The sequence below is a fragment of the Rhinatrema bivittatum genome, chromosome 13, assembly GCF_901001135.1.
Source record: "Rhinatrema bivittatum chromosome 13, aRhiBiv1.1, whole genome shotgun sequence".
Lineage (NCBI taxonomy): Eukaryota > Metazoa > Chordata > Amphibia > Gymnophiona > Rhinatrematidae > Rhinatrema > Rhinatrema bivittatum.
The window spans coordinates 45,418,475-45,436,167 of NC_042627.1; the positions used below are offsets into that span (position 1 = coordinate 45,418,475).

General features: G+C 45.7%; 1 protein-coding gene and 1 long non-coding RNA gene across 2 annotated transcripts in view; one reads left to right on the top strand and one right to left on the bottom strand.

Moving 5' to 3' along the window:
- LOC115075226 (myocardial zonula adherens protein-like) overlaps positions 1-17,693 on the bottom strand; it is a 165,281-nt gene that overhangs the window by 26,190 nt on the left and 121,398 nt on the right. The gene's annotated exons all lie outside the window — the stretch shown is intronic.
- LOC115075227 lies at positions 9,693-10,726 on the top strand. Its single transcript, XR_003852467.1, has 3 exons — positions 9,693-9,791; positions 9,932-9,991; positions 10,185-10,726. It is a non-coding gene; the product is annotated as an uncharacterized LOC115075227 (long non-coding RNA).

The window sequence follows — 17,693 nt, forward strand, 5'->3', positions numbered from 1 at the left end:
TAAAAAATTTGGATAAGTTCCTAGACAAAATATTTGTAAACTGCTATTACGATAATTAATAAGCAATAGTAGCTTGTGATTTATTTAATGTTGGGTTCTTGCCAGGTACTTGTGACTTGGATTGACCACTGTTGGAAACAGGCTACTGGACTTGATGGACGCTTGGTCTGACCCAGTATGGCATATCTTATGTTCTTATTCTATTTGCTTTTTTGACTGCTGTTGCACATTGAGGATATCAAGGTATTGTCCCCAAGGTCTCCAACAGCCTTTTCCTGAGTGGCAATTCCCTATATGGAACCTAGCATTGTGTACTTGTTGCTGGTAATATTTTTCCCTATGTATATCACTTTGCAGTTTTCTACATTAAATTTCATCTGTCATTCCAATGCCCAGTCTTCTATTTATTTATTTATTTATTTTTGGTTTTTATATACCGGAAGTTCCTGTATAAAATACATATCACTCCGGTTCACAGGTAACAGAGATAACTACCGCCGTGTGGCGGTTTACATGGAACATATCAAACGATTCTAGTCTGGCAAGGTATGTTTACTTCAGATGTATTTGAAAAAAAATGTTATTATTAGTTTTTGCCTCTGATAAGCTTCTTCTCAAATTCTCTCCTGTGTCTTCCTATTGTTTTACATCTAGCTCGCCACCACTTATGTTCTTGCTTAATTTCTTCATTTGTGTCTGCTTTCCATTTTTTGAATGATACCCTTTTGGCTTTAACTGTCTCTCTCACCTCACCATTACAAACCATGCCGGTGTGATAAATAGAAATTAGTGTTGCTATCACAGTAATAAAATGCTTGAAAGGCTATTAACAAGGGCCTGCCCTACCTATGCTGCTATTATAATCACAATAGGTAGGGTGGGCGAGATACTGACAGCTAAGCTAGCTTTATATTTCATGTTTGACTGCAATATAGGAATAAAATAGTAAGAATTGTGTATATAGAAGCTATTAGGATTTAAACAGAGATACCAAAGATCAATTTGAATGCCTGAGTTCAGTAAAACAGGAACTTAAATTGTGGTAAATAAATGGCCAACAGCCAGTAAGACCTAACCTAGATCTAACCCGGCTTTCTACACTGTGTGGGCAAGACGGTTAGTTTCTGTGGTTAAGAAATATGTTGTTGCAAATATCCCTCAGTAACCCCCCTCCCACCTTGTTAAGAAACGAGCTAATGCAAGGCTTGAAAAGGGGAAGTAACTTTTAGATGATTAAATACTGCCATCTACGGTGCTTAAAGTAAGTGTGCAACCCTTCACAAATAACAGCAATCCCCTCTCCTCCACCCCTCCCCTACTTGCTTCCAGAAAGTACCAGAAACTTTCTTAACACCTCTCCCCTCCAATTAAAATGCTTGTAAATCATAAGCCTATCAATGAATAGCAGGAAACCACAAGGCTTAAACCAGAAAGAAGGGGGTTATAAGAAGGCCTTCCAGTTCCTGAAACTCGTGTGCTACCTTGCCAATAGACCTGTCTCTTGATCTGTCTGGTGACAGGGTGTGCACCCATATCATGATATGCAAAAAACCCTGCTTTTGCTGATAAATTTGTAAGTTCACAGTAATCTGTTCCCGCAAGGGAAAAGTGTTCTTTTCTTTCATCTATAACACTGACAATCATTTGTTCTTCCTTCAGACTTTTTTAATGCATGGGAAACATTTTATTTGGGCTTCTGAGATAGTATTTAAACAATGGCATATTGGAGAGGTGAACAGGGGGGGCCCACAGCAAGGAGAACCCATCCGACCGGAGAACCCAGCAGCAAGACCGGAGGAGGTATGTGATATGTTTCAGTTTAACTGTACCATCCATCCATCCATCCCTGGGCCTCTCTGAGGCTCCGGACATGGACGGAGCAATCAGCGTCCGTAAAGAACGGCGTCCATAAAGGCAGAGACAGGGACGCCTCTACGGACGCCGGCGAGATGGGCGCCCATAAAGATAGGCATCCGTAAAGGCAGAGACAGGGATGCCTCTACGCACGCCGGCGAGATGGGCGCCCGTAAAGATAGGTGCCCGTAAAGCGGAGACACGGACGCCAGGGAGAGATGGGCACCCATAAAGAATGGTGTCCGTAAAGGCGGAGACAGGGACGCCTCTACGGGCGCCGGAGAGATGGGCGCCCTTAAAGGCGGAGAGACACGGACGCCTCTACGGACACCGGAGAGATGGGTGTCCACTAGGGATCCTGAGGCTCCGGTTCCTCTACGGACGCCTATACGGCTGGCTATACGGAGGCTTCCTCCTGCGTCTGGAATAAGGCTGTATTAGACTCTGAAATAAGAACACATAACCGATTTAAGAATACAAACTTGAGAATAACAGTGTTGGTGATCCATGTATGTACATCTCCCCCTAACCCATGTCCATGCTTCTTTTTTCAATCTGTATATATTTTCTGTTTTTAAATGTGACAGATTGTGTTTCACCTATATCTGCATTGAAATCAATTTAAAAAATACTTAGCTGTGAGTAAAGTTTGATAGTTAACTCTGAATTGTGGTGGAGGTTTATCTTTCCCTTTCTCTCTCGCCACATTGATCTGTAACATAATTTTTGTGTGCTGCCATTCAAACTGTACACCGGAGAGCCCACAGTGGGCATATGTATGCATGTATGAGTTGTTAAAGGATTTATATGTGTTCATCTATTAATTTGAATTTTGTGTGTTTGCCTCTGTTGTATTCCATGCAGGCAGAGCACCGTGCCATGCAGGCAGAGCACCGTGCCATCGGCATGCCAGGCCATCAGCAGGCCATCGGTAGGCCGGGATGTTTCATTCGCACACGGACAACTCTTTTTGGCACGTGTGAGCGAGATGTTGTCCGAACCTACCGGCTGAGCTCACGGGCAATCTTGTCCTTCTATGAAGATCTGCGTGGGGACCTAGACCCCCAGGCTAATCGACACCATGCTGTGCCGGGATTGAATAAACTTCTCTGCGCCTTAAATTTTTTGGGTACTGGAAGTTTTCAAAACCCAGTGAGTGTAATTGCTGGTATGACGCAGGCCTCCATTTCACGGCATCTGTCACAGGTGTTGAAGGCCATGATGAAGCAGATGAGGAAGTACATCATCTATCCTACGGATCCAGCTGAGCTGCAACAGATCTGCAGCGGGTTCATGGGTATTGCGGGGATGCCTAACATGTTGGGTGCTATCGACTGCACTCATATTGCGTTTACCCCCAGGTTGGATGAAGAGAGTGCGTTCCGGAATCGCAAGCACTTCCATTCCATGAATGTGCAAGTGGTTTGCGATGCACGCCTTCGGATTCTAAATGTTGTAGCGAAGTTTCCTGGGAGCTGTCATTACGCCTACATTCTCGCACATTTAGCTCTGGGGACCCAATTCCCAGAAGGAAAGTACGGTGAAGGTTGGCTACTTGGTAAGTGATAATAGCTACTTCCTGGAATTCTATCTGTCATGTGTTCAGGTCTGGGGATGTTCAGGATGATCGGTATACAGTAATGTTTATGATGTCATGCAATGTTTAGGGTGTTTTGCGCTGCAAAGTTGTTTTTGATGCATTCCGGATTATTGATCCTATAGGTGATGGCAGCTATGGCTGTAAGCCCTGGTTGCTAATTCCACTGCAGTCCCCGTGCACAGCTGCCAAAAAACGCTACAATAAGGCTCATGGCAGCACCAGAAACGTGACAGAGTGCACTTTTGGAGTTCTGAAGGGGCATTTCCGATGTCTGGATCACTCAGGGGGAGCCCTGCAGTACAGAGCAGAAAAGGTGGTGAGCATAATTGTTGCCTGCTGCATGCTACACAACATTTGTCAGAGATTTGGTGTGCATGCAGAGGTAGACAAAAACTTGCCACCAGATCTGCCCGTGGAGCTGGCAGCTGAAGTGGACAACACTGCACGGGGTCATGAAGTCCGACGAAGGATCATCGAAAGTTATTTCTCTTGTAAGTTAAATGTCATACAATCCATTTCCTTACTGCTCTTATAGTACCACTCCTGTGTACAGTGCCCCATGATGATATGGCGCATTCATTGTAGTTCAGTGCTGTGCTCAGTTGTAGATTTCAATCATTAGTGTACCTACATGTCCTATTTACTCTTGCCTTTTTTTTTCTTTTTGTTTCAGAATCTGAGATGGATCTATTTAAAAATTAACCCCTCAGAACAGAACATATAACACGAAGATGACCCCTCCATCAAACCCTTAACAATTCACGATTTTCATTGTATCCATATTTTGTGAAATGTTATTTGTCGAGGTAGGAAATGTTAAAAATTCGTCAACCCATTGAAACCTGATAAATTCTTTCCTCTTGTATGGTCATCTATGCCTTTTCTAGCCACCGAAATATGAACAATAGTCTATGGTTCTTTAATGGTTGAATAAATATCCCTTGATGTGTTACATCGATATAACGTTTACAAATATTCTACCGACATCTATTTTTCCTTCTCCGAATATGACAGCTTTTCCCAGCAATAAAAATCTGTTTAAGTTTCCATTAACATTTCATGATGTGTTACATAAATAATGTGTGTCTACCCATTGTATCCAACATTACCAGTCTTTTATACTCTTGCATGTGGAGCACCCCTCCAGCACAAAGGATTTCCCCGCCCCACCCCAGGCCCTACTACAGCTGTCTGCGCCTTCATACCAGGCCTAGGGGATGGGGTGGCATCGCCATTATGAACACGGTATGTCCCCCCGCCAACCGCAGTGACAATGAAGCTCTTATTCCCACTTACTGCATGGTCTGTTCCCTTGCCATACCCATCCTATCCCCCATGTGTAAACCTATAAGAATTTGCTATTAGTAATAACCTTGATAACTTAGCCCTTTTTGTACATATGCAATGATGGGTGTGACATAAAAGGATACGTAGGCTAATTGCAAAAAATAACTTTTACTGAACATTTTAAGAATGGTTGATGGAAGGATAAGTTGAGGCCACTTCTCGGATCGCGCCTATCAATTCCGCCATACTGTCTCTAATTGTAATTACTTGGGCAGCCATACTTTCTCTCTGAGCAGCCATCATTTCTGCCATACTTTCTCTAATTGCATTTGCTTGAGCGGCCATCCCAGCGTTGAGGTCGGCTCTCAGCAACCGCACTTCCTGGAGGAGTAGCTCATTATGACGATCCTGATGCGAGGTTATTCCACTCAGAAACTGCTCACTCAGGCCAACATAGAAACACAGAAACATAGAAATGACGGCAGAAGAAGACCAGGCGGCCCATCCAGTCTGCCCAGCAAGCTTCACACTTTTTTTTTTCTCATACTTATCTGTTTCTCTTGGCTCTTAGTAATCTTTTGGTTCTATTTCCCTTCCACCCCCACCATTAATGTAGAGAGCAGTGTTGGAACTGTATCTAAGTGAAATATCTAGCTTAATTAGTTAGGGGTAGTAACTGCTGCAATAAGCAAGCTACACCCATGCTTATTTGTTTACCCAGACTATGTAATTCAGTCCTTGTTGGTTGTCTGTATATAGATCCACTTTTCTTCATTCCCCCTGCCGTTGAAGCAGAGAGCTATGCTGGATATGCGTGAAGTATCGGTCTTTCTCCCCTGCCGTAGAAGCAGAGAGCTATGCTGGATATGCGTGAAATATCAGTCTTTCTCCCCTGCCGTTGAAGCAGAGAGCTATGCTGGATATGCGTGAAGTATCGGTCTTTCTCCCCTGCCGTTGAAGCAGAGAGCTATGCTGGATATGCGTGAAGTATCGGTCTTTCTCCCCTGCCATTGAAGCAGAGAGCTATGCTGGATATGCGTGAAGTATCGTCTTTCTCCCCTGCCATTGAAGCAGAGAACTATGCTGGATATGCATTGAAAGTGAAGTATCAGGCTTATTTGGTTTGGGGTAGTAACCGCTGTAACAAGCAAGCTACTCCCCGCTTTTTTGTGAATGCAAATCCTTTTTTCCACATTTCCTCTTGCCGTTAAAGCTTAGAGCAATGTTGGAGTCGTATTAACTGTGTGCATGTTTATTGAATAAGGGTATTATCTCCAGGCAGTAGCCATCATTCCCGCGAGCCACCCACTCTTCATTCACATCCTGTAGACTTTATGGATCCACAGTGTTTATCCCATGCCCCTTTGAAGTTCTTCTCAGTTCTGGTCTTCACCACTTCCTCCGGAAGGGCATTCCAGGCATCCACCACCCTCTCCGTGAAGAAATACTTCCTGACATTGGTGGAGTCTTCCTCCCTGGAGCTTCAAATCGTGACCTCTGGTTCTGTTGATTTTTTTCTGACGGAAAAGGTTTGTCGTTGTCTTTGGATCATGTCCAAAAAGTGACAGTTCGAGGTCCAGCACCACTGGCGCAGTTTCCATAATCAGTGGAGCGTCAGCCAGTAGCTGGGATGGTTCAGAGTCTAGAAATGTTTGCAGAGATGCTGAATCCTGGGGGTCCAGGGGAACTTCAGGTCCTTGGCTGAGAGAGACATCATACAGATTCGGTGCCACCATGTCCTCTATTGACATCTGTTGGCTGGGGGAGTCTGCGCTCGACATTGGAAAGATGAATTCAGGGGTCTGGCTGGAGTCTTCGCTGATAACATTGTCATTGCCATCACCCGTTGTTTCTGTGGATAAAGCTATAGAAAGAGGTCGCCGTCATTCCATATGCTGGGAAGAGTTCATCAGAATTTATAGCAGTACCGTTGTCAAACTAAATTCTAATATATATGTTATCGAACAAGAATTCTTATAACAGGAGAGACGTGTCATATTTGGTAATGCTATCAGATAGTATTGCCACAAGTATGGTGACGGTAGGGCGATCAATGATGCACATTTAACTTACTGTGGGAAAAAGTTAAAACCGAGGAAAAAGAGCAATCACACATCGGTTGACCACTCGTGACCCATACAGTTAACATGCAGCGGTAACCAGATTTAGCTACATGATTACCTCCACATGCTGCCGAGTCGGCACCGTACTCCATCTGCACGCCCACCACAACCTCCATCCTGATAGTTCGGAGAACCATCTCCTCCACAGGTGTCAGCATGATGTTGCATGGTGGCCCTCCACCGGTCCTCTTTGCAGAGGCGTCGATTTTAGCGGCCTTCTCTTTAACCTCTTTCCTGGTGTCCCACCACCGGTGCTGCACCTGTTTTACATCCCTGGGCATCACAGAAAGGGAGCTCACATCTTGGGCAATCTTTTCCCAAATCTTTTTCCTGCTGGTCCACGAGATCTTCGACTTGAAGAGAAGATTATGTTTTTCGCAGACAGCACGGCACAATACTTCTTTTTCTTCATCCATAAAGCGAGCATTACGGTTTTGCTTTCTGGATGGCTGGCTCACACTTGTGCCTTCCTCTTGTTCCAGCTCGATGGCATGCTCTTCTACCTCAGCGATAGTGCGCTTTCCTGGCATAGTTATACCTGAACGGTAAAAAAGAGCACGTGATTAATGGACAGCACGACGAAGATTAAATCTGTACTAATAAAATATACTAGAATATCTTGAGGCCCCTGTATAGCATCGAGCAAGAGCCAGAAGAGCATTCCACAACTGGTTGCCGGTCTCCGGGCTCCACCTCCACCCATGCAATGCTATGTTTTCCGGGCATCATTGTCTGAATCGGAGAAAATAACAAGGGAAAAATGGGTTAATGACTGATGAAAATGCAGCAAATGACAACAAAGGTACAGGGCGCAATGGACAGAATACAGCCAAGAGTCTAAACTGAAACATCCAAAACAGAAAAAATGCAAAGAAGAGGGTGACAAACAGGTAACAGTAAAATACCAAACATCTAAAACAGTAAAAATGCAAATAAAAGGGTTACATATACAGGAACTGCAAGTAACAAACATCAAAAACAGATCAAATGCAAAGAAGAGGGAAACATATCCTGGTTACATTGAAATAACAAACATCAAAAACAATAAATGCAAAGAAGAGGCTAGCATATACAGGTACTGTAAATAACAAACATTGAAATCTCCGCCAAGAGGAGTGGCACGCATACAGCAAACACCCACCGTGAAAATCATAAACTAAATAATTATTACCAGGAAGAAGAGGCAAACAAAATATTGCAAACCAGAAAATGAAAAACAGACTTTCCTCCATGGCTACCGAGGCCATGGAGGGTAGCGAGAAAAAGGCGGGAACGTCCATGTTCGTCGGCCATTTTAACTTTCCAACGTCCATGGCCAGCGCGGAACCAAAGGTACGCCAAATTCTACTTTTCATGCATGAACGCACAAGTCTAAGCACATAGAAAAGAGTAGCATAGGCACACGGAGCTACACAAGGGACACCGGATTCTAGACTTCCTCCTTGTGCGCCCAAGCATAAGCGCATAGAAAAGAGTTGCAAAGGCACACGGATCAACACAAGGGACACCGAATTCTTGGAAAAAAAAGAAGCGTGCATTGTTACCTGCTGAAAGCCTTGACGATCTCCCGATAGATATCCGACGAAACAGTTGTATACGGTGTGTCCTAGTCCAAACGAATTCGAAAGGGACTTTTCCATTCCGAGAAGCGATCTATTTATACATTCATGGTAGGATTATAACACTGTGCTGACCAATTGTAAACTCCAGTTCCCAAACCAATTGTAAACTCCAGTTTTGACCAATCGGAAACTCCAGTTCCAAAACAGCAGCAAAAATGGTGGGAACGTCCATGTTCAGCCTTGAATGCCTGAAAAGTTCCCGTGTAGGAACATGATGAACCAAACGCACGCCCAATTCTAGGCTTGTGCACCTGAACAGTTTGTAGCGATAGGACATGGCGGAACCAAAGGGACGTCTAAGTCTAGGCTTCAGCGTCCGAAAAGTTCCCGTGTAGGAACATGGCGAACCAAACGCATGCTACACTGTAGCGATAGTTACATGGTTTGTAGTGATAGGTACATGGTGGAACCAAAGGGACCCTAAGTCTATGCTTCAGCGTCTGATAAGTTCCGCCGTAGGAACATGGCGAACCAAATGCACGCCCAATTCTAGGCTTGTGTGCCTGAACAGTTTGTAGCAATAGGGATATGGCGGAACCAAAGGGACGCCTAAGTCTAGGCTTCAGCGTCTGATAAGTTCTGCTTTAGGAACATGGCGCAGCAAAGGGGCCGGAAGCAGGTGGCACGGCGCTCGCACGTGCAATGCCACGCCCGGACGGCCATTTTGTAAAAGATTGTCAGGATGCCAAGAGGGAGGATGCCCAATTTCACTGACGGCGATGTAAGACTGCTGGCACAACTAGTAGCCGCGGATCTGTGACACCTTTTCTTCAGCCCTGGGCACCCGCAGGACCAGGACAGGGCCGATGAGGCCTGGCGGGTGCTCATTGCCCGATTCAACGCCCAAGCTTCCTTTCCGAGGGAGGTAAGTTCATAGGCCTCTGTTTCTTGTTATCTTGTAACACACATGGAAAACTACACGTGAAATATACATTTGTGGGTTTGTTTTGTATTGCTGTGTGTGACAGTAGGGAAACTGACACTTGACTTGTTTGAACCAAGTAATTTACATTTATTTGGGGGGTTGTTTTGTATTGCTGTGCACCTCAACAGGACAACTGGGACTTGACTTGGAAGTATTTGGGTACTAGTTTTGTATTGGGATGGGGATGACAAATGGAAAAATGACACTTCCCACTTCACTTGTTAGACTTGTTTGGTTTGAATTTATTTTTGCCTGTATATCAAAAAGTTTTAGTTCAACTTCTGTTTCCTTTTTCTATTGTATAACCACCAGGTTGAGGCATTGAAGAAGTGGGCACGCAGGATCCGGAAGGAGGAGCCGGAATACCTGAGGGCCCCACGGTACGTGCAGTTTACAGATGTCATGGTTGACCTGAAAGCGATACGGTCTTCTTAAGAAATGCCATTAAGAAATTTAATATTTGTACCATTCTTGATCTTTGCATGCGCAGCTGTGAAAATTTAAATATTTCTGTTTTCAGAGAGCAGAACGGATGACAGCAGCAGCGTGGAGGAATATGCTCTTCCAGAACAACGCCACGGTGAGCCTTTAATAGCATCGGCATACTTTATGCCATTTGGCACGCCGATGAAATGTGCATATGTAAATGTCATACTCTTTGTAATGGTACAGGTTATGTTTCTGGTTAAAATGTTGTTAAGTTCTCCTTCTTACACAGTTGTGCATGAATTCATGTGGGACAGCGTTAACGCTTTTATTTTTCCTCTTTTCAGATACATCAAAGAATGAGGCGGAAATGGAGCCCCCCCCCCGCAATATCGAGCGCCCCTCTGTTCTCTTGCCAGTCCCAGTTTTTCACCCACCACCAATGTCACACCCAACCCAACCCCCCCTAGTTTTCCCGCCCAACTCTCTCCTGCCCCACCCACCCCACCTGCCATGGGAGATGACGAGGACATCGTCGTTGACGTTGTCGGCCCTGGCTCTCCTGGGCTGCCTGGGGCGGGTCTGCGGCCGGAGGGCAGCGTAGCATCTGGGGAAGGGCCCTCAAACATTGAGGGGCGCCTGGACTCTATGCTGTACCTCTTGGCACAGATAACCAGCCACCTGGACACCCAGGCGGGAATGGCAGTGCAGGCGGTGACGATCCTGCACGATCTGCGTTTGGCCAGCAGGAGATAATTGAGCTCCTGCGAGCAATGGCTGGAGCTCAGTCCCTACTGTCCATGTCGCGGGCTCCTGCAGGACGGGCACCGCCTGAGCGCCGTCAATGACGATGCTCCTCCTCCTCCCCCATGGCATGGTCCGTCCCATATTTTTCCCAACCCTATCAAAATTTAAATTTATTGTAAATAGTTTTATTTGTATAGTTAACAATTACTTTGCAAATATATATTTTTTTTCATTTAAAAATGTTGGTTCATTTCCTTTCCACAATCGATTGTATGTCACTTACGTGTTGATACTGTGGCCATAATCAAGAACAGAATGACTGCCAAGGTTGAGGAGAACATGCAGAGCATACTGGCGGAAAAGAAAGGGAAAAGTTACCGGAAGAGGAGCACATGGAATACAAAGGGAAACTGAACCGAAACAGAAGAGGAGAACATAGAATACAAGAGGAGAACATAGAATACAAGAAAATCAACAGAACACAAGAAGATCACATGGAATACAAAGGGAAACTCTACAAAAACAGAAGAGGGGCACATGGAATACCACAGTACAATAGATCGGACATGTTAGAGCAGGGCTCAGACACAGCTGGATATGAGATAGGATATGAGCAGAGGTCTCAGCGTCTGTTCGTGGACCTTTCCGCTGCCTTGAGCGCCCAGCTGGATGTCCAAGACGCGACCTCGGGCATTCATGGACCTTGAGCACCCAGCTGGACGCTCCAGGCAGCGGGAAGGTGCATGAACGCATGCCGTGACCTGAGCGCCTGGCTGGACATCTGAGGTCACAGCATACGTTCATGCACCTTCCCGCTGCCTCGAGCGCCCAACTTGGACACCCAGCTTGAAGGAGGCTGAACTTGCTCTGTAGGAAAAACCATCCGCTTTCCTGGTGGAATGACCCTATTAGGGCTGATGAGTAAAGATGGCCGGCCATCCAGTGCTCCTACCATGTGACAGGGGCCGGCCAATGGCACGGATACCTTGTCACATGGTAAGGGCAAAGGGGCATCGGCGCCATTTTTTTTTAGAACAGCTGATGCCTGGGAACGGGAAATCTCTCCCCGAGGCCCCCCTGGATCTCTCCCCGAGGCCCCCCTGGACCACCAGGTAATTTTAAAAGGTTTTGGGGGGGGTCGGGAGGGTGGGGTCGATTTAAAGGGTCGGGTGGGTTGGTTTTTTTTTAGCGGCGCGGGCCTCCCTAAAAAAAAAATGAGCGATGTGAATTGGAATCGGAAACTATTCCAATTCACATATCTTAACGATCAGATTTTCTCCCCCCCAGCCGAATCTGATCGTTAAGACGATCTGGCACACGATTCACATCTCTAGTAAAAACCTCAGGAATCCTCCTGCAGCAGGTTATCTCTGGTCCAGCCCCTACTGTGAGAGCTGGACAGCATTGGAATCTTCCCTACCCCCAACCTAGCCCAAAATCTTCCAGCCAGGTGTACCAGCACTCTCATAAAAAGGAAACCTCAAAAAGGGCAAAAAGTCTCCAATCAAAATCAAGAACTAGCACCAAGGAAAAGTACCAGTCCCCTTCCCACTAGGGTATTGGCCCAGGCTGTAGAACCCAGTACCCAAGCAGGGGAACAAATGCAGGAAAAGCACTGCTATTTCCTCAAACTCTTAACCAAAATGCCACACTGTGCTATGCTGCAGGTTGCTGGCCATTCCAGCAACTTCAGTGGAGAAGCTGTTCTGCATGGTGCGCCCCTGCCTCCACTACCTTTCCCTACCTAGCTCAAAGAATTCCAGTGTAGGGCCATATAGTGATGATTCCCAAGCATCATCAGATCATATACATATACATTTTCTTTTTAGGTTAACAAATGAGTTGAATGCATCAATCATTTTGTGATAGTGGTACTATCCATACACAGGTACTTGTTTTCTACTGGGAGCAGACCTGTGACTAAGCTGCTTTCTCTCAAATAAATGAGTTTCAAAAAGCCCAGTCCATAAAATCATTACTTCATTATGAAATGTCCAGGAACAGGATCAGTCAGAGCTGCCAAACTATTGTTGGGAGTTCTTAAGGTCTGAACTTGAGAACCACTCTCTTAGGAAAAAAAGGCATGTAATGTACACTTAAAAATAAAAAAATGCACCTAGGGTAGACCTACCAAAGCTAAATAGCCCCCTCTAGAGGTAATCAATACACATAAGAGATAGACAACAGTCAGTTTGCAAAGAGATCTGGTTTTCAGAATAAGCAAAACAGACAAATGAACATGATCACGGGTGTAGTGACCATTTGTGCAATAGGGCAGTGCCCAAGGACCCACAGCACTCTGTCCTATCCTTGGATGGGTACTTAGGGGCCAAGGGGCCAAGGGGCCAAGGACCCTTGTTGCTTGGTGGCCCACATCACTGTCAGTCTGCCCCTGAACCCAGTTCACACAGCCCAAATGTATGCAGCTATATCTGTTGAATGTTCATTATGAACAATTTTAAAACCAGATTGGTTTGTGGCCCTCAAAGGCCATTGCCTAGTCCTGAATATTAAAGGAAAACTGGAAAAATGTATTTATTTTATTTAATCATATTTAGCACATGCCATTTGTCAGGAGACATTCTGGGTGAAGTACAAAGAAACATCAGCAATATGAGACAAAATAAATGAATAAACAATTTACAGGTCACGTGATGTGGTGAGCATGTGAAGACATGCTCTTCAGCTGCTCCAGGGCCCCACTCCCCACATCCGTCTCATCAGCTTTTCTGCCGTGCTAGTCTTGCTCTTTTGCTTATTTTTTCCCAATTTTTTTCTTTTTGGGGTCAGTGCAGGAGGAGTATTTACTCACTGCAGAGGGCCACATAAACCCTTCACAAGGAGCGGCCCAAGTTAGCTGGAGGCAAGATGGCGGAGGTTACCGGCAATCCTCCTTCGCCCGGCCAACAAACCACTGAGTCAGGGGATTTATTTTTTTTTATTTATTTACTATTTTTCTATACCGGCTTTCAAGACAGGGGTCACATCAAACCGGTTTACATTTAACAGGGTGTGCATTATACAGAGAACTCGAGCAACTATAACTGGTGCAGGAATTGCAGTTACAATAAAACAGGGAAGTACACAACTGGGAGCAGAGGAAGAAGAAAAGAGAGATTAATTGACAGCAAATTATTTACAATGATTATTTACAGAGATGCAAAATTAATTCCAATGTGGAAGAAATGATGTCGAGAATGAGGTTGATGACAGAGTGTTGGTGTTTAAACCCATTTATAACAATGTGTTTGTGACGACGGTAGCAGGGATCAGTCTGTGTCTGGATTGACTTTTTTAAAAAGCCAGGTTTTTAGCCTTTTCCTGAAAGTTGGTAGGCATGGTTCCTGACGCAGTTCAGCTGGGATGGAGTTCCATAAAAGTGGTCCTGCTGTTGATAGCGCTCTGTCTTTGAGGGATTTGTGTTGAAAGGTTTTTGCGTGTGGAACATGGTCATTTGGTTGATGAATGGTTTTAGGTTGAGACGGTTGTCGATGATAACTCCTAGGTCTCTTACGTGAGAGGTTTGCAGGTTGGCTGGTGGGTTTGAGGAGATGTTATTGTTTTCCGGGGCTATAATGAGAAATTCTGTTTTTGAAGCATTGAGAATTAAGTTTAGACTGTTGAGGAGGTGTTTGATCTCAATTAGGCAGCTGTCCCAGAATTCTAATGTTTTTGTAATGGATTCTTTTACAGGGATTACGATCTGAACATCATCTGCGAATAGGAAGTGTTTCAGGTTTAGTTTTATTAGGAGTTGGCAGAGTAGGAGCAGGTAAACATTAAAAAGGGTGGGTGAAAGGGAAGAGCCCTGTGGAACCCCTAGCGAGGATGGATGGTAGTGAGATTCTTTGGTATGAATTTTGACCTTGTATCCTCTGTTCTCCAGAAAGGTTTTAAACCAGGTCAGTGCTGTGCCTGTAACTCCGATTTGCCAGCTGGTTTAGTAGGATGTGATGGTTGACCGTATCGAATGCCGCCGAAAAGTCAAGAAGGATTAGAAGGTAAGCGTGACCTTTATTGATGCCGGCTAGGAGGAAGTCTGTAAGAGAGAGTAGTAGTGTTTCCGTGCTTAATGCTTTGAGAAATCCAAATTGATTAGGGGATAGAATTTGGTGATTCTCAATGTAATTAGATAATTGTGTGTTTACTAGTTTTTCCATGACTTTTGCTATAAACGGGAGGTTGGAAATGGGACGGAAATTGTTGGGATCACTGGTGTTTAAGTATGTTTTTTAAGGAGTGGTTTGATTGATGCCATTTTAAGGTCATCTGGGTAGATACCCTGGGATAGGGAACAATTTATAATGTCGGCTAGAGTTTTCGATATTGTATCCGGGATTAGTAAGAGCATTTTGGTAGGGATTTGGTCGAAAGGGTGTGATGATGGTTTCATTTTCTTCAGAACCGTTTGTATATCAGAAATGGTGATGGGTTTCGAAGGAGTTGAGAGAGATGTCTTTGTTTGGGTGTAGATATGATGTATTAGAGGATGCATATGGGTTTGGTGTCAGCTGTTTGAGGAGGTCGGTGATTTTTCTGCTGAAGTAAAGAGCCAGTTCGTCTGCTTTATTCTGTGCTAGGTCATCTGGAATGACTGGAGTGATGGTTTTTGTGAGACTGGAAACGTAATTGAACAGAGCTTTCGAGTCGAAGATGAGGTGATGGATCTTGCGGGCATAATAGTCCCTTTTGGTTTTCAAGGTGCTATTCTTGTAAAAGTGGAGGGAGAGTTTGTATTCAGCTAGGGAGGTCAGTGATGGGGCTTTACGCCATTTTCTTTCTTTCTTTCTGTCGTAGTAGATGTTTGAGTTTTCGCAGTTCCTCATTAAACCATGGTTGACACTTGGGCGCATTGTGTTTGAAATTTTTTGTTGTCAGGGGACATAGTATATTTGCTACTGATTCTGTTATTTTAGACCAGGATTGGAGGGCTGAGTTGGGAGTGGAGACGTCTATGAGAGAAAGATCTGGGGCTAGAAGCTTGGCGAGGTGCTCCGAGGAGCATGTTTTCCTGTAGAGAAATGATGGTGGGGAGTAGTGATTGTAGCCCGGTTGTAACAGTGAGAATGAGGTGGAGATTAATGTATGGTCTGACCATGGGACTTTTTTACACTCCGGGTGCTCTGAGTGTGAAATGCCAGGGTTAGTAAAGATAAGATCCAGCGTATGACCCGCTTTATGGGTGGGTTTGTTGATTTGCTGCTTGAAACCCATGGCTGCCATGGCCGTGAGAAAGGCTTCGCAGTTGGATGAGAGAGGGGACTTGTCAACATGTAGATTGAAGTCTCCCAAGTTTATGGCTGGGGAGTCTAGGTTTAAGTGAGATGCTATAATTTCCAGAATGGGAGAGGCATCCGAGTCTAGAAGGGGGGGGGGGGGGGCATAGACTAGGAGAATTTGGAGATGTTCAGATTTAAAGAGGCCTATTTCAAGTTTGGTAGATGAATTGATTGGATGTTGAGTAAATCTCAGAGATTTTTTGACTGCTAGGAAAATACCCCCACCTCTTTTTTTGTGCCTTGGGATGGAGAAGAAATCGTAGTTTTGTGTTGGTAATTAGTTTATGAGGGCGATGTCCGAGGTTTTGAGCCATGTTTCAGTTATGGCGCAAAAGTCTGGGTTGTTATCATGAAGAAGGTCGTTGAGTATCAGCGTTTTGTTAGTGAGCGATTGAGCGTTGAACAGAATGATGGTGAATAGTGTGAGTCCTAAAAACTGTGTGGTGGGGGAGATCATGATGGGGATGAGAGATTTGTACATGCGTGGACAGTTGAGCATTGGAGATATTGGGGAGGCCTGCTGTGGAGGTAGTTGTAGGCAGAGGGGGTGTGTTAAGGGAGCGCCTCGAGGAAGTGAAGGTGGCCGTTGGGGGGTAGAGTAGGAGAGATGTCCTTGCCCCGATGGGCTTTAGTGTGTGCAAGATTCAAGTCAGGTTCTTATTTCTCTGAGGTGTTGTCCTTGCTGGGCGCGGGGAAGGAATTCTGAAGCGGCTGAGTCCGGTGAATGCGAGTTCCCTGTTGGCCTGAGGGTTGTAGGTTAGTTCTTTTTGATTTTGTTAAGTGATGCTGTTATAGGGGGACTTGTTAGTTGCCCTGCGGGGCTGCACGAAGGGGCGCACAAAGGGGCCTGCCCCTTTGTCGCGCTCCTTCGGCGCGCGACGCCTAGGAACCGCGCAGATTTAAAGGCCAATCAGGGCTGTCCCCTGATTGGCTGTACATCGGCAGCGTTCTCGCGCTGGGTTGGCTGCCCTCTCAGAGGAGGAAGAAGGTCGGCTGGATGGCGTCAGCATCTGCGGAGGGAGGAAGGGGCTGCTCGTGGTCGGCGTTGGAGGCGGTCGTGGGTAAGTGCAATTAAACAGGCCTTACCCCGGCGGGTCTCCGGCGCCGATCGCGCAGGCCCTGCACTGCTCCAATGTCTCCTTCTCTTCCTGGTGCGTCCGGTCTAAAAGGGCTCTGTTCGGGAGCCGCGTGGATTTAAAGGCCAATCAGGGCTGTCCCCTGATTGGCTGTACGTCGGCAGCGTTCTCGTGCTGGGTTGGCTGCCGTCTCAGAGGAGGAAGAAGGTCGGCTGGATGGCGTCAGCGTCTGCGGAGGGAGGAAAGGGCTGCCTCGTGGTCAGCGGAGGCGGTCGTGGATAAGTGCAATTAAATAGGCCTTACCCCGGCGGGTCTCCGGCGCCGGAGACCCGCTGGGGTAAGGCCTGTTTAATTGTTTTAATGCCTGTTTAATTGTCCTTTCGGCAATGGACGAAAAGCTGGGAAAGCTTCATACCCTCTTTGATGATATTCAAGCCTTACTGCAAGACAACACCTGCCAAATAAGGGAAGCCGAAACGCATATCAATGCAGCGGAAGAGCTGGTACAAACACTAGAAATTGAGTTAGACTCAGACAAATCATTGCTAGGGAAAGCGGACAAACTTGAGGACCTTGAAAACTGCTCCCGGCAGAATAATTTGAGATTTATTGGTTTGCCCAAAACGATACTGGATAGAGACTTGTGGAGCATGCTGGAAACATGGCTACTGCGCGCCTTCGGCTTGGAGGGGGAGCTCGGAGCTTTGCAGATCGAGCGGGTGCATCGCTTGGGAGTCAAGACACTTGGGCAAAA